At 37.7% G+C, this 27046-nt stretch overlaps 1 protein-coding gene across 3 annotated transcripts in view; it reads left to right on the forward strand.

The window, feature by feature from the left end:
• The window catches only part of FOCAD (focadhesin), a 381367-nt gene that overhangs the window by 220985 nt on the left and 133336 nt on the right, over positions 1-27046 (forward strand). The window lies entirely within an intron of this gene.

Below are 27046 nucleotides of genomic sequence, written 5' to 3' on the forward strand. Positions count from 1 at the left end.
AACTGACACACTATTGGCAAACTAAAAAAAAAAAATACGAGAGTTGACCCAAATAAATAAAATTGGAGATGAAAAAGGAAATGTAACAACGGACACCATAGAAATAAAAAGAATCATCAGAAATTACTACAAAGAGCTGTATGCCAACAAACTGGGAAACCTAATAGAAATTGATAGGTTCCTGAACACACAGAACTCACATAAACTAAGCCATGAAACCATAGAAAATGTAAACAGACCCATAACAAAGACAAAATTGAATCAGTTATAAAGACTTTCCCAACAAAGAAAATCCCAGGACTGGATGACTTCACTGCTGAATTCTACCAGACATTTAAAGAAAAACTAACTCCAATTCTTCTCAAGCTACTTAAAACAATAGAAAGGGAAGGAATCATCCCAGATTCTTTCTATGAAGCCAGCATCACCTTAATTTCTAAACCTGAAAAAGATACAACAGAGAAAGAAAACTACAGACCAATTTCCCTGAAGAACATAGATGCAAAAATCCTCATCAAAATTCTAGCCAATTGAATCCAACAGCATATCAGAAATATTATTTGCTCTGACCAAGTGTGATTTATACTTGATATGCAGGGATATTTCAAGATTTGCAAATCAATCAATGTGACGCTTCACATTAAGAAACTGAGAACAAAAACCATTTGATTATCTCTATAGGTGCAGTGAAAGCATTTGATAAAATACAACACCCTTTCATGATGAAAACTCTAAGCAAATTGGGTATAGGAGGGACATTCCTCAACACAATCATGGCAATTTATGACAAACCCATGACCAGCGTCCTATTTAATGGGGAAAAGTTGGAAGCATTCCCACTGAGATCCGGATCCAGACATGGATGCCCACTCTCACCAGTGCTGTTCAATATAGTCCTGAATTTTTAGCCAGAGCCATTAGGCAAGAAAAAGAAATCACAGGGATACAAACTGGGGAGGAGGAAATCAAACTATCCTTATTTGCAGATAACCTGACTCTATATATAGAGGAACCAAAAGACTAAGAGTACTGGAACTCATAGTAGAGTTTGGTAAAGTCACAGGATATAAAATCAATACACAAAAATCAATAGTCTGTATACACAGACAATGCCACAGCTGAGAAATATCTTCTAACATCAATCCTATTCACAACTACTAAAAAAAAAATCAAATACCTTGTAATAAATTTAACCAAGGATGTCAAAGATCTCTATGATAAGAATTATAGAACATTAAAGAAAGAAGATATAAAAAAAATAGAAAATTCTTCCATGTTCATAGATTGGAATAATCAGTATCATCAAATGTCCATATTTCCAAAAGCAATTTACAGATTCAAGGCAATATCAATCAAAATAACATGGATATTTTTCTCAGATATAGTAAAAATGATGTTGCAATTCATATGGAAATATATGAGATCCCTAATAGCTAAAGCAATCTTCGAAACAAAGCTGGAGGCATCACAATACCAGATTTCAAGACATACTACAGGAAAGTTATAATCAAAACAGCCTGGTACTGGCACAAAAACAGATAGATGAACAGAATAGAAATACCAGAAATCAATTCAAGCATCTACAACCAACTTATCTTTGACAAAAGAGCTAAAATCAATCCCTGGAGCAAGGACAGTCTCTTCAAGACATGGTGCTGGGAAAACCGGATCTCCAAATGCAGAAGTATGAAGCAAGACCCTACCTTACACCTTACACAAAAATCTACTCAAAATGAACTGAAGACCTAAATCTATGACTGATACCATCAAATTATTAGAAACTTTGGGGAAACCCTGCAAGACATTGGTATATGCAAAGATTTCTTGTAAAAGACCCCAGAGGCACAAGCAATCCAAGCCAAAATTTAGAAATGGGATTAAATCGAGAAGCTTCTTTACTGTAAAACAAGCACTCAGGAAAGTGAAGAGGCTACTGACAGAATTGGAGAAAATATTTGCAAACTATTTAACTCATAAAGGATTATTAACCAAAATATACAAAGAGATCAAGAGACTCCACAACAACAAAACAAACAACCAGGTTAAGAAATGGGCAAAGGACTTAGACATTTTTCAAAAGAGGAAGTTCAGATGGTCTTTACACAGTGAAAAAAAAATGCTAACGATCACTAGCTTTCAAAGAAATGGAAATCAAAACCACAATGAGGTTTCACTTCACCCCAGTTAGAGTGGTTTTTATACAGAAATTAACAAACAAGAAATGCTGATGAGGATGTGGGAAAAAGGTACCCTAATCCACTGTGGGTGGGAATGTAAACTGGTAAAGCCATTATGGAAGATGTATGGAGATAATTTCAGAAATCTGAATATAGACCCACCATATGACCCAGCGATTCCACTCCTGGCAGTTTACCCAAGGGAAATGAAATCAGCATATGAACAAGTTATCTGTACTTCTATGTTTATTGCATCCCAATTCACAATAGCTAGGACATGGAAATCAACCCAAATTCCCATTAACTAAAGACTGGATAAAAAAAAATTAAGGGATATGAACACTATTGAAAATTACACATAAGTTAAAAAAAATGAAATCCTGTCATTTGCAACAAAATGGATGAATCTGGATAACATCATAGTGTAATAAGCCAGTGCCAAAGTGACAAATACCACATGTTCTCCCTGACCTGTGATAACTAACAGAGCACCTAATAGTCAGTCTGTAGAAGTGACATTGACATTTTCAGAAGTAATTTCTTGAACTGCTCATCTTGACTGCTGAAGAACAGTTTTCTTTTTTTTATACTTTTTGTCAAACACTTTAATTAACAGAGTTTAATATAAGTGCATTAAGTCAATTGAAAATAAATTTCAGTAAAAAGTAGGAGTTGGGATAAGAGAAGGAGGAGCAAGTGGGATTGGGAGTATGGGTGGGAGGACAGGCACAATGGAAGAATCACCATATTCCTAAAGTTGTAATTATCAAGTATATGAAGTTTGTAACTGTAAAGCTGTATAGTTCTTCATACATTCCTAAAGACTAATTTATAAGAGTACAGTTTAAAAACCTGCCATGGGGCTGGCGCCACGGATCACTTGGCTAATCCTCTGCCTGCAGCACTGACACCCCGGGTTCTAGTCCCGGTTGGGGTGCCAGATTCTGTCCTGGTTGCTCTTCTTCCAGTCCAGCTCTCTGCTATGGCACGGGAAAGCAGTGGAGGATGGCCCAAATGTTTGAGCCCTGCACCTGCATGGGAGACCAGGAAGAAGCACCTGGCTCCTGGCTTCGGCGCAGCGCGCCAGCCACAACACACCAGCCACAGCGGCCATTGTGGGGTGAACCAACGGAAAAGGAAGACCTTTCTCTCTATCTCTGTCTCTCTCTCACTGTCTAACTCTGCCTGTCAAAAAAAAAAAAAAAAAAAAAACCTGCCAAAGGACCCCAAATCCCCTTAAGCTTGGTGGTAGAAATACCATCTTAAGTGTTAAAGGGATCATATGGATAGGATTAATATTCTGGTAATAATAATAGATAGAATTAAAATGAAGTGAATGCTCTAACATTGGAAGCAGTCCATACAGCAGACTCATAGAATGACATTTTTTTAAAAATATTTTATTTATTTGAGAGGTAGAGTTACAGACAGTGAGAGGGAGAGACAGAGAGAAAGGTCTTCCATCCGCTGATTCACTCCCCAGATGACTTCAACAGCCGGAACTGTGCTGATCCAAAGCCAGGAGCCAGGAGCTTCTTCCAGTCTCCCACACAGGTGCAGGGGCCCAAGAATTTGAGCCATCTTCTGCTTTCGCAGGCCACAGCAAAGAGCTGGATTGGAAGAGGAGCAGCTGGGACTAGAACTGGTGCTCATATGGAATGCTGGCGCCATAGGTGGAGAATTAACCTACTACGCCACCATGCCGGCCCCGACTATTTCTTAAATAGCTCTCTAGGCCGGCGCCGTGGCTCACTAGGCTAATCCTCCACCTTGCGGCGTCGGCACACCAGGTTCTAGTCCCGGTCGGGGCGCCGGATTCTGTCCCGGTTGCCCCTCTCCCAGGCCAGCTCTCTGCTGTGGCCCGGGAGTGCAGTGGAGGATGGCCCAAGTCCTTGGGCCCTGCACCCCATGGGAGAACAGGATAAGCACCTGGCTCCTGCCATCGGATCAGCGCGGTGCGCTGGCCACAGCATGCCGGCCCTGGCGGCCCTTGGAGGGTGAACCAAAGGCAAAGGAAGACCTTTCTCTCTCTCTCACTGTCCACTCTGCCTGTCAAAAATAAAAATAAATAGCTCTCTAACTTCAGAATCAGCCCTTAAGGCATTCGGGTCTGGCTGAAAAGCCCACAAGATCATTTCAGCATGGAAATTAGATACTGAGGCAAAAATGTCTTACATGAAGGATCTCGGTGGGTAAGAGTCCAATAGAAAGAAGTGGTCATCAAAGAAGGAGGTACCTTTTTTGAAGGAAGGAGAGAAGTTTTACTTTGCTTATTCCTTGTCTAAATATTGGTGGAGTTTGTGGATTCAAAAGGCTTCTATAGCCTAGGCAGCTCATATTAAGTGCCTCAGGCGATCTCTGGCATCAAACATATGAGTGTTAATTGCTAAATTAACAACAAGAATCACTGGGCATTAACTTCCCTTGCAGAACTTCTGTCCTCAAAGAGTTGTATTGTAACTATGTCTAAATACTACCAAAAGATGTATCATTCTTGGGTGCTTTGTTAAAGTTAGTTAAGTTTCTAAAAAATAAAAAAATAAGTGAAATTAACTTTAAGATGCAATGACTTTGAACAGCCCTTGTCCCAACTGTTGAGGAACTGTTTTATGTTTTTGTTTTGTTTTGTTTTGTTTTTCATTTTTTGGTGTGCAAATTGTTGTGCTCTTTACTTAGTATAGAGTTGATCTTCTGGGTATACAGTTAACAGAAAATGGATCTTAGTGGAGAATAGCACTAGGAATGCAAGAGAGGGGAGGGGGAGGAGGAGTGGTGGGAGAGTGGGTGGGAGGGAGGGTATGTTGGGAAGAATCACTATATTCCTAAAGTTGTACTTATGAAATATATGAAGTCTGATTTCTTAAATAAAGGATTTCTTTGGGGGGGTAAATAAAAATAAATGTATTCAGTATATTTGATATTAAGAAATAGTGAAGAGAAAAAATCCAACATCTTTTAAGTCTCAACAGCAATGACAAGGTGGCAGGATGAAAGATTTGGTACTTGAGAAGTGTATTAATCAATTTTTCATTATTTTAATTAAAATGCCCAATAGAAGTTTCTTGAGAAGGAAAAGATTTAATTTTGCTTCAGTTGGAGGTTACCTTTCAGGATAGAGCTCTCTGATAGTCCAGCAACTGTGGCAGCTGGTCATGGCAAGTGTGAGGGACTGATCACATGGTGAGCCAAGAAGCAGTAACTTGAGCACAAACGCTTCTCACAAGAAACACATTCTGAGGGCATACCTCCAATGACTCAAAGACTTCCCATGGACTCCACCCCTCAGAGGCTATCATTAAATCAACTCTCCACTATCATCAATCAATAACATTAAGACATTAGAGTTTAAAAGTGTGCATGAGTTTCGGGGGGACAAGTCATACTCAACCCATATAACACGGAGAGAATCTCAGTGGTTCACCTTTTTTCTCTGTCCGTCCTTCCTTCCTTTCTTCCTTCCTCCCTCCCTCCCTCCCTCCCTCCTTCCCTCCCACCCTCCCTCTTTCCTTTTCTTCTTTCCTCCTTCCCTCCTTCTCTTCTTCCTCCCCTCCCTCCTTTCCTCCTTCCTTCTCTCGTTCTCTTTGTTTCCCTCCTTCCCTTCCTATGAATTACTATATTAGGTATAATCCAAGTTCTGTAGAATTCATGTGTCTATGGTACATATTTTATGAATTTTTAAATAGAGTTGTGAAAATATCACTATAATCAATTTTGAAACATTTTCATTACATCAAAAGAAACTCCACACTCTTTAAACATCTCTTCCCAATTTCTCCATACTTCCAAGTACTAGAGAACTATTAATCTATATTTGTCTATATAGATTTGCCTATTTGAGCATTTCTTATAAATGGAGTCATCAAATTTCAGTACTGCCTTAGCATAATGTTTTTAGGGTTTATGTTGTAGCATGCATTAATACTTCATTCCCTTTATGCTTGAATAATAATGTATGTATGTATCAAATTTTATTTATGTAACTGTCAGTTGGTAGACATTGGGTTGTTCACATCTTTTTTGACTATTTTAAGTAGTGTTGCTATAAACATGTATGTACAAGCTTTTGTGTTAACATTATATTTCATTTTTCTTGGATGTATATCTAAAGGTGGAATTTCTGTATCAAATTTTAACTATGTTTAACTGTTTGAGATACTTTCAAAGTGTTTTAATTTCCTACCATCATATACTTTAATCAGTTTTCCAGAGTATTGAAAATACTCCTAGGTAGTAGAAGGATTATTATTAGCTGTTAGCCTCATTCTTACTACAAAGTAAATGTAGATTTAAGAATAAGTCACTTAAGAATAAGAACATGATAGTAATTATTTGTTTATAAGAACAGTTGCCAAGAAATAGGGAAGATGTGCTTTCCTGGACAACTGTTTCTTCCAAACAAATTATTTATCTTTATTTATTTGAAAGGCAGTCAGGCAGACAGATTTTTCAACTTTTGGTTTACTCTCCAAATATCCTTAATAATTGGAGTAAGCCAAAAATAGGAGCCTGGAACTCCCATGTGAGATTAAGGGATCCAGCTACTTGACCTATCACCTCCTGCCTCCCAGGGTGCTGATTGGTAGGGAGCTGGAATAAGAAGCAAAACCAACTTGAACTGAAGTACTCTGATATAGGATGTGGGTATCCCAAGTGTGCCAAAGGCTTCTCCAGTTGTTCCTTTTTAACATTCTCTGGGGCATCGGTTGCCTTGCTTCTCAATATAATGTCATCATCTCTTTGGTTGATTGGCTGCCTTAATAGGTGCCAATTTTAACTAGTAACCAACAATATTCCTTATTGGTTTAATGTTAATTATAATAAATATGTTATCCTTATATAAAAATGACCAACATTTATATAGTCCAAGTTTGATAACTTATACCCATTTTGTTCATCAGATAGGGTTAATGTTTTACAAAATAATTCTATCATTAAATAAAAATAAATTTTTTTGGTACCACCCTGGTCTTCCACATGACAGTGACTGGTTGATGCTGAGTGGAAGTATGAATCCTTTTTTTTTTAAAAAAAGAGATTTATTTATTTATTTGAAAGGCAGAGTTAGATGGCCAGCGCCATGGCTCAATAGGCTAATCCTCCACCTTGCGGCGCCAGCACACCGGGTTCTAATCCCGGTCGGGGCGCCGGATTCTGTCCTGGTTGCCCCTCTTCCAGGCCAGCTCTCTGCTATGGCCCGGGAGTGCAGTGGAGGATGGCCCAAGTCCTCGGGCCCTGCACCCCATGGGAGACCAGAAGCACCTGGCTCCTGGCTTCGGATCAGCCGTGGCGGCCATGGAGGGTGAACCAACGGTGAAGGAAGACCTTTCTCTCTGTCTCTCTCTCTCTCTCTCATTGTCCACTCTGCCTGTCAAAAAAAAAAAAAAAAAAAAAAGGGCAGAGTTAGAGAGAGGAGAGAGATCTTCCGTCTGCTGATTTACTCCCCAAATGGCCACAAAGACTGGAGGATCTGGGCATCTGGGTTCATCTGAAGCCAAGAGCCAGGAGCTTCTTCCAAGTCTCCCACATGAGTGCAGGCAGGGGCACAAGGACTTGAGATATCTTCTGCTGGTTTCCCAGGCCTTAGCAGAGAGCTGGATTGGAAGTGGAGCAGCCAGGGGGATGTGGGCACTGCAGGAGGCGACTTTACCTGCAATGCCACAGCACAGGCCTCTGTAGCCTTCTTAAGGTGACTCTGTGCACCAATTTGTTAGAGTTCTCATGGATTCTAGATTTACATAATTTGCCTCACCCAAGTAGGACCTGGAAGTGTGACCCTTATTCTAACATTACAAATAATTTCATGTGTAACCTTAGTTTATCTTTCTAACAACTTTCCTTCTATTTTCCCAAATAGTTCTTCAAAAGAGACATTACATGAATAGCTATTAAACTCATGAAAAAATGTCAGTGTCATTGGTCATTGGGAAATGTATACACCACTGGAATCAGTAAAATTAAAAAGACTGATAGTACTAAGTAATAAAGGAGATATGAATTAGTTAGATATGTCATATTGTTGACAGGAATGTAAATTAGTACTACTAGTATAGAAAAGTATTTGACAGTTTCTTATAAAAATGCACCTAAGCCTATGTTATGATCTAGCAATTCTACTTCTATATACTTACTGATATAAATTAAAACATGTCCACACAAAAATTTATACAAAATGTTTATTTCAGCTTTATTAATGGTAGTATATTCAAACACAAACAAAATTATCTATCAGCTGATCAATAAGTAAACAAAATATGTATCATTCTAAAAAATTATTTTTATCAATAAAATAATTGGACTTTTGCTACTTGCAACAATATGGATGAATCCTGAAACGTGTTCAGTGAAAGAAGCCCAGACACAAAATAACTCATCTGTACCATATGATGTCTTTTATAAAAATGAAATTGAACAATAAGACAAAGTAATCCAGCAAGTTAGAAATCAGTAGATAGACTAGAAAGAAACACAGGAAATATTTCTGGAATGTGGTTGTATTTGCAGATTACTTTTTATTAGCCATTAGCCCCATGTGGCTAAGTGATGACTTGAACTGTGGCTAATCCAAATTGTGAATGTGTTATAAATGTAACATATAGTATAAAGAAAAGTAAAATATATTAGTGATAATATTTAAAGATTACATATTGAAATTACAATATTTTGGATGTATTGAGGTAAGTAAAATATATAAAATAATTTCACCAGAAAATTTAAAAGTGCCCATGTAGCTCTCAGGGTATTTCCTTGGTCGCTATCTTGATTGGGATGATGAATACGTTTGTGTGTGTGCTTTCAAACTATACAGTTAAGTTCTGTCCTTTTTACAGTATATTCTACCTCAGTGAAGTAAAAATATTAAAGCTATTTTTTTTCATGACAGTTACTGTGTTTGGCATTTGCTATGCTTATGTCCTCTTAAATTAAGCAGCACAATAATATTATAATCTATGTGATATTTACTGATGAGTTTAGAAAGCCTAACATCCACATCTGAATGGAAGAAGATTTGTATATTCCTGTAATTCTTGTGCTTTTCCCACTCTGCTATGCTCCTGTACCATTCGTGATGAAAGTGTTAGTGTACTTGGGGAACAGTTTATGTTTTGCTGCTTCAGCCATTGATTTCTCATCCTGTGCTCTAAAGGGCAGGGAATGAGTCATAATATTTTTGAAAGATAATCCTGTTACTGTGTAGGAATCAAGTAACATTGCTTCTGATGTTTTAAGGAGGAAGAGAACTTCTGCTCTAAACAAATTGCCCGGAGTCAGAGGAGAAACAGCTTAGGGCATGTGCAGAAATGAATCATTGCACTTGAAAAGAAGATTCATTCACTTTTAACATTTTTTCTCTTTTAAAGTCTTAAGATGAGAATGTGAGGCAGTGCTAAAACCCCATGTTTTCTTAATCACCTGTGAGTCTGTTGTAACAAAAATTAATAGGCATTGCAGGATCATGAAGAAAAGCTCTTTCATCTTGCCCAGCTCCAAAAGAGTGTTGGATGTTCAAAGCAGAGTATTGTACAACTGAGCAATAGATAAGGAGGGGAGGGGCCTTTCCTGGGGATTCCTGACCGCTGGAAGAGTTCATTTCAGGCCATTTGTCACAGTAGTGATTCCCCCGGAAATACCCTGAGCCAAGGTTATGTTTTGGCCATTCTCTCCGCTTCTATTTATTTATTTTCTAAAATCATGGTGAAAAGTAGCGGTTCCTGCCCTCTCCCATCATCCTAACCCTTTGTCTGGGGTCTCTTTATAAGCACCATGGGGTAGGAATGATTTTCAATGGAACTCAGCAGGTATGCAAGGTTTTAGGGAGTTACTGTGATATAAAAATAGCCAATAGAAATCCTGTATTTTGTTTAACCATTTTTTTTTAGTGTGATAAATATAATTTAGTATGGAAATGTGACCCATTGTTTGATGGCAGGTTTTCTCAGCTGTGTACAGTAAGGCTTCTGTCGACTACTGGGGATTCAGTATTTATTACACTCTCTGACCTCTTTTGTTGTTCTTTTGTTTGTGGGGACTTTTAAAGGTGGATTGCCTGTCTAATCTTGCAGGGGAGTTTATTAAGTTTAATTTGGTATGCATTGGAGACTGCATTTGCTGGTCGTTTTTGAACTGAGCTTGACATTATTTGTAGTTGGGGCACATTTTTTGATGCCTTCAATTCTTCCTGGACTCTTTATACATTGGTTGAATCTATTTCCATGCTGAGCTTTTTATTAACTACACAATGACTCTTTGCAGTCCAAAATTGTAGTTTGGTCTTATTTTTAAAAGGACAGCAGGAAATTGCCTTTTAAAAAACATTTGTAGATATTATAACATTTACTTTGTCACCTTGCAAGTAGTGTTTTAATTTTTTTTCATTTTTGAAATGAAATTTTACTATTTTATGTTTGCATATAACATAAACCATGGGTAAAATGTGTAGGTAAATAAAAATATAGTTTCTTCTTAATAGAAAAGAACATAGCTTTCCACTGTGCTTTAGTTTTTTTTTATTTCTTAAGAAAGCATTTGGGCAGCATAGAAATTTGAGTGCTATATCAAAACTTGTAATAGAAAACTTTGACTGAGTTTTTGAAATTTTACCACTTCATCCTTTGATACTATCTTTTAACCTTCTTTCCTCTGCTCTCTGCTCTTTATTATTCCTGGATTGTTTTGATCCTTGAAGAAACTACTCTGAAAAGTTTACAGGCTTGACTTTTGAGGTTATAACATTTAGGATCTCACTCTGTTGTTGAATCCATTTTTTATTTGAATATGAATCATAATTGTGGTTTCTGAGGTTTATTAGTTGAAATGAGTAGTCTGTGACCAAATATGAACACTGTTCAGTGTGTCCAACCGTGAATTTCCAGCTCTCAGTCGCTAACCTAGGGCATTCTTTAGAAGATCAAACAAGCTGGACACTGGGAGGGTTTTAATGATGCCAGTTAACATCAGAGGAGCTGAGCTCAGTGGTTGCAAATTGTGCTCATATGAATAAATGCCACTGAGCTGGAGATAATGACATGACAGAATTGATGCTAATTGTGTGCCATTCGGCCATCCCAGTGAATAAAATATTTTGGTTTAAGTATATACAAGGGATAAATTTTTCTTTGGTGCTGGGGAATGGGGACATGGTGTATAGAGGGAGATTCATTGAAGGAGGGAAGTAGACTAAATGGCATTAATGTTTTGAAAGGCTTTTAGATTTTGAATCTAATTGAAGGCATTTTGGAGCCTTTCAAGAAATTAAGAGGCCTGTTTAAAAACAATTATTCAGCATATACTCTTAGGTGCTCTAGAATTACACTTTTGTCCAAAATGGTGGTGTTCTCTGTGGTGTTTAAACTCATTTCTGTGCTATGTAAATATGTCCATAAGAGAAGGAGTTTCTCATATTTTTTCTACCTAGAATAAAAAAATCAGTAAGAGACTCATTTCTAGAAACCCTACTGATTCCAAATTACATTTATCCTTGATTAGATGACTAAAATCACACATTTTGCTGTTTTAAGTGAACAGATGTTAACTTGCTTATGAGATAGTTGGAATTAATAAAGCAAGACTTTGCTGTGTTTTCATAGGTACCTAACTTTTCAGAATATCTCACTAGCATGCATACAAATCCAGAAGCAGCATTGAATGGTAATATATGCATTTTTTTGTTAAAAGTTGTGTATGGGGGCTGGCCCTGTGGCATAGTGGGTAAAGCCGCTGCCTGCAGTGCCGACATCCCATATGGGCACCGGTTCAAGTCCCAGCTGCTTCACTTCCAATCCAGCTCTCTGCTATGACCTGGGAAAGCAGTAGAAGATGCCCAAGTTCTTAGGCCCCTGCACTCATGTGGGATACCAGGAAGAAGCTACTGGCTCCTGGCTCCTGGCTTTGGATCGGTACAGTTCCGGCCATTGCAGCCAACTGGGGAGTGATCCAGCGGATGGAAGACATCTCTCTCTCTCTCTGCCTCTCCTTCTCTCTGTATAACTCTGATTTTCAAATAAAAGTTGAGTGTGAAACTTTCCTAGTTGACAAAAAAAAAGATTTCTTAGAGTGCACTGTGTATTAGCTGGACACATTCTAAAGCTTTTTTAATGTTTTAAGCATAACTAGTTATCTTTTGTGATTTTGATGACCTCATACCATGTAGGCTTTGTTTTCTATTTTGGAGCTTTATTAAAACCTGGGCATTAGTCTTCTCACAATAGCATAGTGGAATGTATTATGCCTTAGGTTCTAAATTCAGCAGTGAGCAAAGATTTCTCTAAGGTACTATTCATTTTGCTTCAGAGCCATGACACATTGCTTCCACTTATGTAAATTGTCACTTGTGCAATTTATGTACTTAAATAATTGGGAGGATCATATGACTTCGTTCAAAATGGTAGAACTACAGGTCAAACAAAAAGATATAATTGACCCTGTTTCATTTATGTTACACTTGTAACTTCAATCAGAGTGTATTTTCTTCTCTTGTGCATGTTTGGCTCAGCTACTCTCTCCAGGTTATGGATTTCATAGAAAAATAAATGACAGTGCTTTCTAGTGTGTAGATATGGTCTTCAGAATCTCTAGAGCTGGAGCCTAGACTATGTTTCAATAAGTCCTCCAGTGATTTTGATACTCAGATGGCCATCTCTAAAGAAGTTTGGATGTAAGCCTACCTATGGGATATGGGAAGAAAATATTAGGATATTCTTTATTTGTCTTTTATCTTAGAAAGGAGAGAATTTACCTTTGTTAACATTTAATATGTAGATTGATGTTTTTCTTATTTATGCTTACATCAGTATACCATGTGTCCACTACCGTGGCCAAGTATCCTACAGAGTGAGAGTTTCTACAATAAAGACTAAATGTAGTACCACCTCTTTTTGTTAGAACATGGCAATCCATTACACTTTATGCATATCTGTTAAGTGAATGTATAAGATACATATACACACATGTTTATATATATTACCATTATTTTATTAGCCATACTAATTCTGGTTTTGTCTTCTTATAAAAGTTAGGTGAAGCACTGTAACCTTGATTTTATGGAATATCTTCATGTAGCATCTAAGAATAGCTAACACAAATTACTTGGTTTTGTTTTTTAACCGTGTAATAACTTTTTGTTTCTGACAGTGGTATCTTTAAAAAAGTTTTAGTGAGTATAACTTATATATCACAAATTGAAGTCATTTTATTTTAGTAATATGTTCACAAAGTTAGGCATTGATCACAATTATACAGTTCTGGAACATTTTTATCATTCCTGTAGTAGATTGAATAATGACTCCCGCAGATATCCAGGTTGTAAATTCAGAAATCTAAGTGTGACTCTGTTTGGCGAAGGAGAATTTGAAGATGTGATTATGTTAAGAATCTTGACATGCCAAAGTTTTTCTGGATGATCTGGGTGGTATCTAAATGCAATAAAAATTGGCCTCTCTAGGACAGAAAGAATTTGAATACAAAAGAGCAACAAGGTGATTTGGCAATCAAGAGGGAGAAAAGGTGAAGAAAGTGTCATGAACTAAGGAATGCAGGTAGCCTCCAGAGGCTGGAAAAGGCAAGGAAATAGATTCTTTTCTAGAATAGACTTTTAAAACTCTTTTCAGACTTTTTGTTTTTAGAATCAAAAGAAAAGTTATTTGTTTTAAGGCACTTTCTCTATATGCTCTTTTACATAGGGCATCAGTTTTTCATACAGGTCATGATACTTGTTTTGGAAAATGTGATTAGCCACTGAACTAAATTTCTAAAACTGTCAGTTTTGTACTACTTGTGATCCCTTTGCAAATGCTAACCTACATAGGTGTTATTTATTTGGTTACCCCTCAGGAAAAACTGTATGATGCATTGAAAAAATTGAGAAAATGAGAGACTCAATTTTATTATGATTATTATTATTTTGCAACAGAAATTTACTTTAGCCTTCATGTAGTGTTGGACTGCAAAGTTATAAGAAGATGACATCAGACCTCTTCTACACTCAAGTTGACATTTCTGTGCGTCCCTCAGGGATTTCAGGCTAGAATATTTCTGTTTTCAGTGCTCTCCCTTCAGCTACATATGCCCTATCCATTCATTTGTGGCTACACTCAGGTTGCTGAGGGTTGATACACAGAAGTCATGGTAGTGAAATACAGAGTCCTTATTCCTGTGTTCAGTTTCTACCCATTCTTGCTTCTTACCTATGCTGGAGGTTAGGCTGCACGGTGTCAAAGGGAATTCCCACATCTCACTCTCTTTTTTTTTTCTCACTCTCTTTTCTCCTTTGTGAAGCATAAAACCAAAGCCAACGAAGGAGGGAAGGAGGAAGGAGCCAATGTCCTGGTGCTGCTCTTTCCCTTTCACTGGACTTTGTTAGCTTTATTTCCAACCTGTTTTATCAGCCAAAAACCCATCATGTAAGAGTGAGGATAAAAGAGTAAAGGAGAAATGAGAACTTTTAAAATCTCCATACTTCTTCCACTTGGACTGGTAGCCTACCCCAGGCAATATTATGGGAATTTCAAGTATAATTGACCCTGTTGAATGATTCAGGTGACAAATGAACACCATGGATATAAATGCTGAGCAGATTCCAGGGAGGGTGTTGATTAATGTAAAGTAGAATGATGGTCATAGAAGTTAAATTCTGATGAAGCACAACCAGCCTCGTGCTGAATATGGATAACCAATAATGTCTGATCTATCTTGGGGAAATTACCCAAGTTAAAGCATTTTTAAAAATGTAATTTTTAATGTTCATGCCAAGAGCAAACATTTAAGTGCTTATCCATCACCAGCTACTATTCTAATTTTTCTACAAGCATCTTCACAGTTGATTTGTGAGGCTATTATTAATATTTCACTTTCTTTTGCAGATGAGGAAATTGAAGGTCACCCAGCTAAGTGGCATAAGCAAGGTTAAAACAGAAATTTCTTTAATGCTAGAACTTCTGAGATCAAGTGGCACCATGTTTAAACTTTTTTGATAAAGATCATAATTGAGATAAAATTCACATATAATTCACCCGTTTAAAGTATGCAGTTCAATGGTTTTTCTGTACATGTACAGTTGTACAAGAATTGTGATTCCAAGTCCGGAACATTTTCATTTTCTCAAAAAGAAACTCTGTACCTCTTAGTTACTATCCCTCAATGCCTCCATTCCCCTACTTACCTTAGCCCTACATAGCCCATAATCTATATTCTGTTGTGTACATTTTGTGTAAATGGAATCACACAATATGTAGCTTTTTGTCCCTGACCTAATTTTCATAAGAAAATCTCTTCAAGATTCATCTATATTGTAGCATGTTAAGTCTGAACTGTTATGATGCCACTGTAGATTATTTTCTTTGAGACTCTACAGAAAACTCTGTAGTACATATGTGTAGAATTTTCTGTAGCTTTGTACAGTATTATTTCCTGATGTGTATTTATGTGTTGTTCAATTAACACCAGTCTTATGTTGGTGATACACGAATAGTTAGTTGTTAATTCCTGGCTTATTCTTGGGAATAGAGGGACCATGGTCATGCTTGGCAAATAAGAGTGTGCAAAATATCCTTGGAATTATATTGGGATTCCCATGTATGGTAGAAGGGGTTTGGCTCCGTTTTATAAAATAGGAATGAATGGTAGTTGTAAATTCCCAATTTTCTGCATAAAACAAACTTAAGTATGTAAACAGAAAATATAAAATGTTATTTCTTATGAAAGAATGATCACTGCACCAAATGTCATTTTTAAAAAATACAGTAATTTTAGCTGTTTTAAGAAACAAAATTTTATGTAAGGTAAGAGGAATTGGGAAGGTCAGAGGAATTGGGAACAAAATAAAATTAATTTTAGCTGTATAAAATGATTAAGGATCATATTCATAAAATGAGTATATTTCCTTTAAAATATGACCCAAGTATTCTACGTTTATGGTAAGAAGTCAGAAGTTATGGGGGGGGGGGGGCGGCGCCGCAGCTCAATAGGCTAATCCTCTACCTGCGGCGCCGGCACACCGGGTTCTAGTCCCGGTCGGGGCGCTGGATTCTGTCCCGGTTGCCCCTCTCCCAGGCCAGCTCTCTGCTGTGGCCCGGGAGTGCAGTGGAGGATGGCCCAAGTACTTGGGCCCTGCACCCACATGGGAGGCCAGGAGAAGCACCTGGCTCCTGGCTTCGGATCAGCATGGTGCACCGGCTGCAGCAGCCATTGGAGGGTGAACCAACGGCAAAAGGAAGACCTTTCTCTCTGTCTCTCTCTCTCACTGTCCACTCTGCCTGTCCAAAAAAAAAAAAAAAAAAAAAGTTATGGGGAAGGACAAGAAAATTAAAAATCACCTGTGGAATAAGTGGTTTTTCACAGCAGTTAGGATGCTGCTTGAAATTCCTGCATCCCATATCAGAGTGCCTGGTTCAAGTCTTGAATCTGGTTCTGATCCACCTTACTGCTGATGCGCACCCTTTCAGTTGGCAGATGATGAATTACTTAGTTGGGTCCCTGTCACTCACTTGGGAAACCCAGATTGAGTTCTATGCTCCTGATGCCATGCTGGTCCAATCCTGGTTGTTGAGGGCATTTGGGAAGTAAATTCATGGATGGAAGTTCTATCTGTTTCTATGCCATTCAAATAAAATGAATAATAAATTTTCAAAAACATCTATAACCACAGAATTAGGGCAGGTGTTTGGCCTAGCAGTTAAGATACAGGTTTGGATGCCCACATAACCTGTTGGAGTGTCTGGTTTCAAGTCCCAACTCTGTTCCATATTCCGTTTTCCTACTAATGGGCACCTTTAAAGGCAGAAAGTAATGGATCAAATGGTTGGGTCCCTGCTACCTACATGGGAGGCCTATACTGAGTTCCTCACTTTGCTTGGCTCTGTCTTGGCTTTTGAGGAGTGAACTAGTGGGTAAAGGCTCTTTGCCAATAAATGAAAGAAATAACTAAAAAAATACAGAGATAATCACTGTGAAAATATAATGAAAAAGTATCATACTATTCTTCTATAATTGTTGTTTTAAGCTAGCAGTTTATCAGGGGTACCATGTCATTGTTGATAATTTACATCTGACTCCTGATTAAAAGAAGGCATAGCTGTACCTTAATGAAATTCCCATAGTAGGATACAGAAGTTGTTTTATATATTTTTTTTAAATCACATTCTGAGCCCCCCTCCATGCCACTCTGGCTGGAGGTCCTTGGTTCCAATAAATACTTTTAAATCTCAAAAATAAATAAATAAAATCACATTCTGATAAATATTTTTTAAAAAAATTATTGAAGGTGTACAAATTTCATGTATTTCTTCTATATAGATTCAGGACATAGTTAAACTTCCCACCCTCCATCCTAACCATAATCCCACTCTTCTTTATCCTCCCTCTCCTATTCCCATTCTTTATTTTTACAAAGATCTATTTTCAGTTAACTTCATACTGGTAAGATTAACCATACACTAAGTAAAAAGTTCAATAAATAGTATGAAGAAAAACAGTGTTCCTCAACAGTTGAGACAAAGACTGTATACAATCATCAATTCTTAAAATGTCAATTTCACTCCTATAGCTTACCTTTTAGCTACTCTATTAGTTATCACAGATCAGGGAAAACATGGTATTTGTCTTTATGAGACTGGCTTATTTCACAAAGTAAAATGTCTTCTAGTTGCATCCATTTTTTTGTAAATGACAGGATTTCATTTTCTTTTACCTATTTGTAGTATTCCATAGTATATATATACCGTAATTTCTTTATCCAAACTTCAGTTGATGGATATCTAGGTTGAAAGCATATATTAGCTGTTGTGAATTGAGCTGCAACAAACATGGAGTTACAGATCCCTTTTTTATATGACGATTTCATCTTGTTTGGGTAAATTCCCAGGCCTAGGATCCCGGGTCATATGGTAGGTTCAGCTTTCTGAGGTATCTCCATACTGTCTTCCACAGTGGCTACACCAGTTTACATTCCCACCAACAGTATATTAGGGTACTTTTTTCCCCACATCCTCATCAGTATTTGTTATTTGCTGATTTCTGTCTGAGAGCCATTCTAACTGGGGTGAAGTGAAACTTCACTGTGGTTTTGATTTGCATTTCCCTGATGGCTAGTGATCCTGAGCTTTTTTTCATGTGTCTGTTTGCCATTTGAATTTCCTCTTTTGAAAAATTCCTGTTCAGATTTTTTGCCCATTTTTTAAACTGGATCATTTGTTTTATTGTTGTTGAATTTCTTGAGCTCTTTATAGATTCTGCATGTTAACCCTTTATCAGTGGCATAGTTTGCAAATATTTTCTCCCATTTTGTTGGCTGCCACTTTACTTTGCTGAGGTGTTTTTTTTTTTTTTTTTTTTTTTTTGCTATGTAGAAGCTTCTCAACTTGATGTAATCCTGTTCGTCAATTTTGGCTTTGTTTGCCTGTGCTTCTGGAGTCTTTTCCAAGAAATCTTTGCCTGTGCCAATGTCTTGAAGAATTTTCCCAAGTAATTTGATGGTATTGGGTTGTAGATTGAGGTCTTTGATCCATTTTGAGTGGATTTCTGTATAAGAAATAAGATAGGAGTCTTGCTTAATACTTCTGCAAGCAGAGATCCAGTTTTCTCAATACCATTGTTGACAAGACTGTCCTTGGTCCAGGGATTGATTTTAACTCCTTTTTCAAAGATAAGTGTCGCTCCCCCTCTTCGTGGAGGAACGACACAGGACCCTGCGCTGTTCTTTCGTCTGCTCGGCCCTCCCTGGGTTTGCTGCTGGTTCTTCCCGGGTTGGCTACTATCCCTTCCACCTCCGTGGAAGGGCAGTTCCCCCTGGCCACATTCCCCACTTCCGCAGGGGAGCGGCACACCGCCGGCCGGCTTTCTCGGGGGCTGCACGGGTGTTCCTTCAGCTAGATGTTCCCCTTAGATGTTCCCCATAGATGTTCCTGGTGAATGCCGTCTCTCTCCTCCTTTATAGTCCTCCTCCGCCAATCCCAACTCGGCTGCCCACACGCCGAGCACGCTGCTCTCCTCCAATCAGGAGCAAGTCCTACAGTTTATTGGTTGAACTGGAGGCAGCTGTGCGGAAGCTGTTTGCTTCTCTCCCAGCGCCATGTTGTGGGAGAGCAGATGCATAGAATAAGTCTTAATTCCAGAAACTCAATCCAGTCCGGATTGCTCCCCACAATAAGTAGGTTATAGATGTATGAATTGATTTCTGGAGTTTCTTTTCTGTACTATTGGTCTAATTGTCTCTTTTTGTGCCAGTACCAGACTGTTTTGATTATAACTGCCCTGTAGGATGTCTTTAAAAAATATCTATTTATTTATTTGAGAGGCAATTTCAGAGAGGCAGAAGCAACCGGGGTCCGGGAGGGGCTTCCATCCACTGATTCACTCCCCAAATGGCCAGAATGGCTGGAGCTGGACTGATATGAAGGCAGGAGCCAGGAGCTTCTTCCAGGTCTCCCACATAGGTGCAGGGGCCCAAGGACTTGGGCCATCTTCAACTGCTTTCCCAGGCCATAGCAGAGAGCTGGATCATCAGAAGTGGAGCAGCCAGATCTTGAACTGGCACCCATATGGGATGCTGGCATTGTAGGCAGTGGTTTACCCACTATGCCACAGTGCTGGACCCATAGTATGTCTTGAAATGTGGAATTGTGATGCCTCCAGCTTTGTTTTTGTTGTATAATATTCCTTTAGCTGTTTGAGGCTTCTTGTGTTTCCATATGAATTTTAGAATCATTTCTTCAATATCTGAGAAGAATATCATGGTATTTTGATGGGGGTTGCATTGAATCTGTAAATTGCTTTTGGTGGTATGGACATTTTGATGATATTGACTCTTCAAATCCATGAACTTAGAAGATTTTTCCATTTTTTTGTGTCTTTTTCTATTTCTTTAACATTTTGTAATGTCCATCATAAAGATCTTTGATTTTCTTGGTTAGATTATATTCCAAGGTATTTGATTTGTCTTGCGTATATTGTGAATGGGATTCATCTTAGAAGTTCTTTTTCAGCCATGGCATTTTCTATGTATAAAAGGGCTATTGATTTTTTTGTCTTAATTTAAAAAAAAACTTTATTTAGCTATCTATTTATTTGAGAGGTAAAGATACAAATAGAGAGAGGGAAAAACAGAGAGAAAGGTCTTCCATCTGCTGGTTCACTGCCCAAATGGCTACAAGGGCCAGATCTATGCCAGTCTGAGTCCAGAGGCTAAGAGCTTCTTCCAGGTCTCCCATGCAGGTGCAGGAGTCCAGATACTTTGGCCATCTACTTCATTCCTAGGCAATAGCAGAGAGATGGATTAGAACAGGATCACTCAAGACATGAACCGGTACCCATATGGGATGCCAGCGCCACATGTGGAAGCTTAGCTTACTGTGTCACCTCATTGGCCCCATGTGTTATTTTTATATCATGCCACTTTACCAAGCTCTTTTATGAGTTCCAGTAGTTTCTTATTGGGAGTCTTTTAGTTCCCCTTTATATAGAATCATGTCTTCTGCAAATATGGATAGTTTGACTTCCTTCTTTCCAAGTTGTATTCGTTTGATTTCTTTTTCTTGCCTAATGGCTCTGGCTAAAATTCCCAGGAATGTATTGAATAGCAATTGTGAGTGTGGGCAACCTTGTGTGGTTCTGGATCTTAGTGGAAATGCTTCCAAGTTTTCTCCATTCAGTAGGATGCTGGTGTGGGTTTGTCATAAATGTCTTAATTATGTTGAGGAATGTTCCTTCTGTACTCAATACACTTAAGTTTTTCCTCATGAAAAGATGTTGCATTTTATCAAGCACTTTTTCTGCATCTGCTGAAATAAACATATGGGTATTGTTCTGTTCTTCAGTTTGTTAATGTGATGTATCACATTTATTGATTCACAAATGTTGAACTGACTTCCATGCATATCAGGCATAAATCCCACTTGACCTGGGTCAAATGTGTTGTTAGATTCAAATACCTGGTGTTTCCTTGAGTATTTTTTGTTATCATTGTTCATCAGGGATTTTGGTCTGTCATTCTCAATCTCTAATGTATCATTTTACAGTTTAGGAATTAAGGTGATGCTTTCTTCATAGAAGGAGTTTGGGAGGATTCCCTGTATTTCAATTTTATGAATAGATTGAGAAGAATTGGAATTGGTTCTTCATTAAATATCTGGTAGAATTCAGCAGTGAAACCACCTGGTCCTGGGCTTTTCTCTATTGGGAGGGTCTTTATTACTAATTTGTTCTCCATCTTGGTTGTTGGTCTGCTTAGGTTTTCTGTGTGTTCATGATTCACTTTTAGTAGATTGTGTATGTCTAAGAATCTATCCATTTCTTCTAGGTTTTCCGATTTGGTGAAATACAGCTCTTTGTAGAAAGTCCTGATGATTCTTTTTATTTCTTTTTTTTTTTAACTTTTATTTAATGACTATAAATTTCCAAAGTACACCTTATGGATTACAATGGCTTCCCCCCCCATAACGTCCCTCCTACCCGCAACCCTCCCCTTTCCTACTCCTTCTCCCCTTCCATTCACATCAAGATTCTTTTTATTTCTGAGGTCTCTGTTGTTACATTTCCTTTTGCATCTTTGGTTTTATTAATTTAATTTGGATCACCCCCCAACCCTTTTTTTTTTGTTTCTTCAAAAAACTAGCTCTTCATTTCACTGGTCTTTTGTAATTTTTGGTTTCATTTTTGTTTATTTCATCTTTAATTATTTATTTCCTCCTACTAGTTTTCAGTTTGGATTGTTGTTTTTCTAGGTCCTTGAGATATACTGATAACTCATTTATTTGGTGCCAAATTTCTTGATGTAGGCACCAATTACTATAAATTTCCCTCTTAACTTTTTTTGCTGTATCCCATGTGTTTTATGTGTTGTGTTGTCATCTTCATTTGTTTCCAGAAATGTTTCGATGTCTCTTTTGTTTTCTTCTAAAAGGAACATGTTGTTTAGTCTCCATGTGTTTGCATATATTCTAGAGATTCTTTGAGTTGTTGATTTCCAGCTTCATTCCATTGTTGTCTGAGAAGATGCATGGTATGATTTTAATTTTTTTGAATTTACAAAATTACTTTCTGAATGAGCATATGATCTATTCTAGAGAAAGTTCCATACACTGATGAGAAGAATGTGTATTTTGCAACTGTGGGATGAAAAGATCTGTAGATATCAGTTAGGTCCATTTGATCTGTAGTATCTATTATCTCTGTTGTTTCTTGTTGATTTTCATTCTATTTGATATGTCCATTATTGAAAGTGGTTTTTTTTTAAGTTTTTATTTTTATTTGAGAGAGAGAGTTACAGACAGTGAGGAGAGACAGAGAGAAAGGTCTTTCAAAGGCTGGTTCACTTCCCATATGGCCACAATGGCCAAAGCTGCGCCAATCCAAAGTCAGGAGCCAGGAGTTTCTTACGGGTCTCCCATGCTGTGCGGGAGCCCAAGTGTCTGGGCCATCTTCTGCTGCTTTCTCACATTGCTCTCCAATGCTAGCTCTCTCTCCCACTTTGGACTGCTGGGGTTGTGTGTTGTGTCCGTGCTCCTTGCTGCACGACTGTATCTTCCACACAAATCCATGCATCTCTCCTGCTCCCACAGAATCTCCACTGCAGGTTTTGCTTCAACTCTGCCCTGAGAATGCATTTTACCTACTTTATTTATATTGTTATTTTGATATTATTATTTTCCCCTTGCCTAGAGTGGTGCACCCTTTCCCTATTCTGAGGACTTATCCCTAAGTGTTTGTATATCATAATCTTTTCAGAAGCCTTTATTATTTTGCAGATGTCCATTTCAGATGCAAATGGACAATTTCGTTTGAAAGAGTTGTGAAAAAAGAAGCAATGTGTTTCAACACTTTCAATTTTAATATTAAGGAAACAATGCAACCAAAATGTGGCTTTTAAATTAAATGAAAAATAGAAAAAGGAATTTTCAAGTTGCAAAGCCAATACTTTTCTCTTATTTCCTTCTGGTTTTCAGAGTGAAAAGAGCCATATAAAATTTTCTTAAAAGTGTATCCTCCTTATGTTGTCTAGGGCCCTCTCCTATTATTTTGCTTGTAATAAAGTTTAATTTATATAAGGTCAAGTTTCATGTATTTCATATATACAGATTTAGGAGCATAGTGATACTTCCTACCCTACCCACCCTCCCACCCATGCTCCCACCCTCCTTCCTCCTTCCTTTCTTAGTCTTTTAATATTTATAATGACATACTTTCAGTTTGTTTTATAATCACAGGATTAACCCTCCACTAAGTAAAGAATTTAACAAATAGTAAGAAGCAAAAAGGGCCCTCTACTTTTAAAAATAACATTATCTGTGCTGGAGTTGTGGTGTATCTGATTGAGCCACTGCCTGGAACACTAGCATCCCATATAGGCTCCGAGTTGTGTCCTGGTGCTCCTTTTCCAATTCAGTGCCCTGCTAATAATGTGCCTGGGAAAGCAACAGTGGATGGCCCAAGTGCTTAAACCCCCTATATCCACATGGGAGACCTTGGAGAAGCTCCTGGCTTCTGGTTTCAGTCTGCCCCAGCCCTAGCCATTGGAGCCATTTAGGAAGAGAACCAGTGGATGGAAGATATCTCTTTCTGTCTCTTTCTCTCTGCCTTTACATAATGCCATCCTAATATTGGACAAAATAGACTTTAATACAAAAACTATTAAGAGAGACAAATAAGGGCACTGTGTAATGGTTAAGGAATCAAATCAACAGGAAAATGTGACTATAAAAAATGTATATGCACCCAATGCAAGGACGCCTGGCTATTTAAAAGAAATGTTAATGGACCTGAAGGTAGACATAGACTCCAATATAATTGTAATGCAGGCCTATAAAACCCCAGTTTCAGGGCCAGCGCTGTGGCTCAGTAGGTTAATCCTTTGCCTGCGGGGCCAGCATAACATATGGGTGTCAGTTCCAGTCTCAACTGTTCCTCTTCTGATCCAGCTCTCTGCTGTAGCCTGGGAAAGCAGGCTCCTCAGTGATATCTCCTCTATTAACTTCTTTCTGATCATGGTTCTCTTCCTTAACCAGGTAATTTTTACTTCTAGATCTAGCATGTAACTTCTGGTATGTCTTTTAACTCAAAATTTCTTAATGTATGTTTATGTTACCAGATTCTATCACCTGATATTAAGCTTCTTGAAGCTATGTGTTTAGCAATCTTCTTTACCTCTAAGACCTGGCTTAGTGCCTGGTATATAGCAATTACTCAGTTCATTTTCTTGAGTTTATGGGAAAAAAGTAGATAATTCTGAGTCTTATTATGAAAGTATTAGATATCCTCAAGTTGTTTTATATTTTGGAGTTTGTCTCATCTGGCTCCAGTGAAAAAATTTCCATTATATTTAGTCTGTTTGAATAACTTCAAAAATTACTACTGTCAAATAATTTCAAAAAAAAAAAAAAAGAAATTCCCAAATCACTGATTTTCTAGAACTAAAAAACAAATTGATAGGTTGTATATTAATTTTGGTTTTCCTACGAATGAGATTGTTTGAGACTATGGGGAGGGGCTACCCATATGTTTCCTCCTTGTTATTAGGGACTTGTAGATATATCTATTCAAGCCAGTTCAGCTTGAAAGAGTGATTATCATCAGTATCCTCAAATCTATTGGAATATAAGATAGGGGGAGAGGTATAAGAATCATTTTTCCTGCACATGTAATTGGTGAAGTTTCAGTAACCATCCACATTGGTTACTTAGAGATGTATTTTTGGAACTCCATGTTTTGTCAAGTGAACTGTATCCAACAGGTATTGTTAAAAGTTTCATCTTGGGGCTGGCACTGTGGCATAGTAGGTTAAGCCTCCACCTGAGGCACCCACATCCCATATGGGCACCAGTTCCAGTCTTGGCTGCTCCATTTCTGATCCAGCTCCTTGGTGATGGCCTGGGAAAGCAGTGGAAGATGGCCCAAGTGCTTGGGCTGCTGTACCCATGTGGGAGATCTGGAGGAAGCTCCTGGCTTCAGATTGGCCCAGCTCTGACCATTGTGGACATTTGGGGAGTAAATCAGCAGATGGAAGACCTTCCCCTCTGTCTCTACCTCTCTCTGTCTGTAAATCTGCCTCTCAAATAAATAAATAAATATTTAAAAAAAACTTCATCTTGACAACTTTAAATTGTTCTCTAATGAAATATTTTTGGAGTCTCTGAAGTGACTGTGTAATTTTTCAATATGAAATGGAGCAATCATAGGGGTCTCTTTAGCTGTTTTAAAAATTTAGGTTGCTAATATTTTATTCTTCTTGCTAGTAGATACTCAGTTTGCCTTGCTTTCAACTTTGTGTCTGCTGAACGTATTTCCGGTATTTTGTTATTTTGTTTTATTACATTGGAGTCCAACCTTCATTTTTGGGAAAAGAAAATAAGGGATAGGAGGTGTCTGTCTTTCTTTCGTTTGTTTGTTTCTTTTCTTTTCTTTTCCTTTTTTTTTTTAAAGATTCCCTCTGATTATTTAGCAGGAACATAAAGCAGTAATTATTTTCTTGTCAGTGGATATTTTTGGCATACTCTTTTTATGAATTTGGGAGTTCATACCAGAAGAATGTCCACTACGAAATGGATAATTAATCCAGACAGAATCTGGCAAAACTGAAAAATGAATGTCCCTGCAGGGAGCTCTTTGTGCCATTCTTTCTATTCCTGCAGAGAAATCAATGGAGTTTGCATTGGAAAGTATTGTTTCTCTTAGGGAGGTATCTCAGGGAACCTGCAAGGGGAGAATAAAAGTGAAAGGAAACATCCTGGCTACTGAGTAGTGAGTCCCTTGGTAGTTTAGATCAATCTGTTTAATGAAAGCCTCTCTGTTTTCACTTGTGTCACTTACACAGAATCCTAAACCTTTTCTATTCAAATATTAGAATTACAAGTGTGTACTCCCAACTGCCAAATAGTTTTTAAAAAAATATGGGGTAAGTTAAAAGTCTCTGTTGTACTTCTTTTGAAAATGTCATGATGTTAGAGCTTGTTATTTGTCACAACAAGGACAAATATTTTTGATTCACTAAGCTTGTTTGGGATTTTAGATATATCCCTTTACATTCTTTGCCATGAGCAGTACAAAAATTAACTAACTTTAATAGGAAATCATCAGAAGTACTGTCTTTTAGATTATTAGGAATTTAAAAAATGCAACTCAATATTTATTCCTTTTTTTCTCTACAACACTGCCATGACAATAAACTAATCATTAAAAGACTGTGAAATTGCTTAAATAAACCTGTGCTAGTCATTTTTTTATGCTTATTACCTTTAACCCCATATTATTAGGATAAGAAAGAATGTTATTTTTCTCATTGTTTCTGCTCCATTGACTGTGTCTCCTCAAACTCCTTTTTATCCTCTGTTATTGTGTTTTGGTAACAGAAGCATCCTGTTTTATGAATTGTGTGGGTTAAATTAGCTTAAGAGAGTTTCCCTGCATGATGATGACTTGAGTCCTTTAATTGTGAAGGCAGTTTCTTTTACCTTCATTATGAAAAGGGCAAATAAGGCAGTTTTCATAGCCTAAAGGTCTTTTTAATGCTTTCCCTCTGTTGGAGCGAAGAATCAGGACAAAAGAAGCAGGCTGTTCTCAGGAATTTCTAGAAATAGCTTTTGAAAGTAAAATTAGAAGATAGCTATCTGTTCCTCTGGAACAAAGTCATTTTTACAGCATAAGAATTAGAAGCAAAGGCTCTGATTCTTCGGGGATTCATTATTTTTTCCATTGGTCCTAACAGCAATAACCATCTTTTTCAAGGAATAAAGCACGTTTGCATACAATTGTCTTGGTATGGCCTTTCCTGTTAACCTTGTGCTATACATAGAGCAGGTGTTACCAGTATTATTTCTATTTTGCAGCTGGGGAAACAGATTGAGGGAGATTAATGACTTTGCCATAGTCACACAGCTACCAAATGGAAG

The sequence above is a fragment of the Oryctolagus cuniculus genome, chromosome 1, assembly GCF_964237555.1.
Source record: "Oryctolagus cuniculus chromosome 1, mOryCun1.1, whole genome shotgun sequence".
Taxonomy (NCBI): domain Eukaryota; kingdom Metazoa; phylum Chordata; class Mammalia; order Lagomorpha; family Leporidae; genus Oryctolagus; species Oryctolagus cuniculus.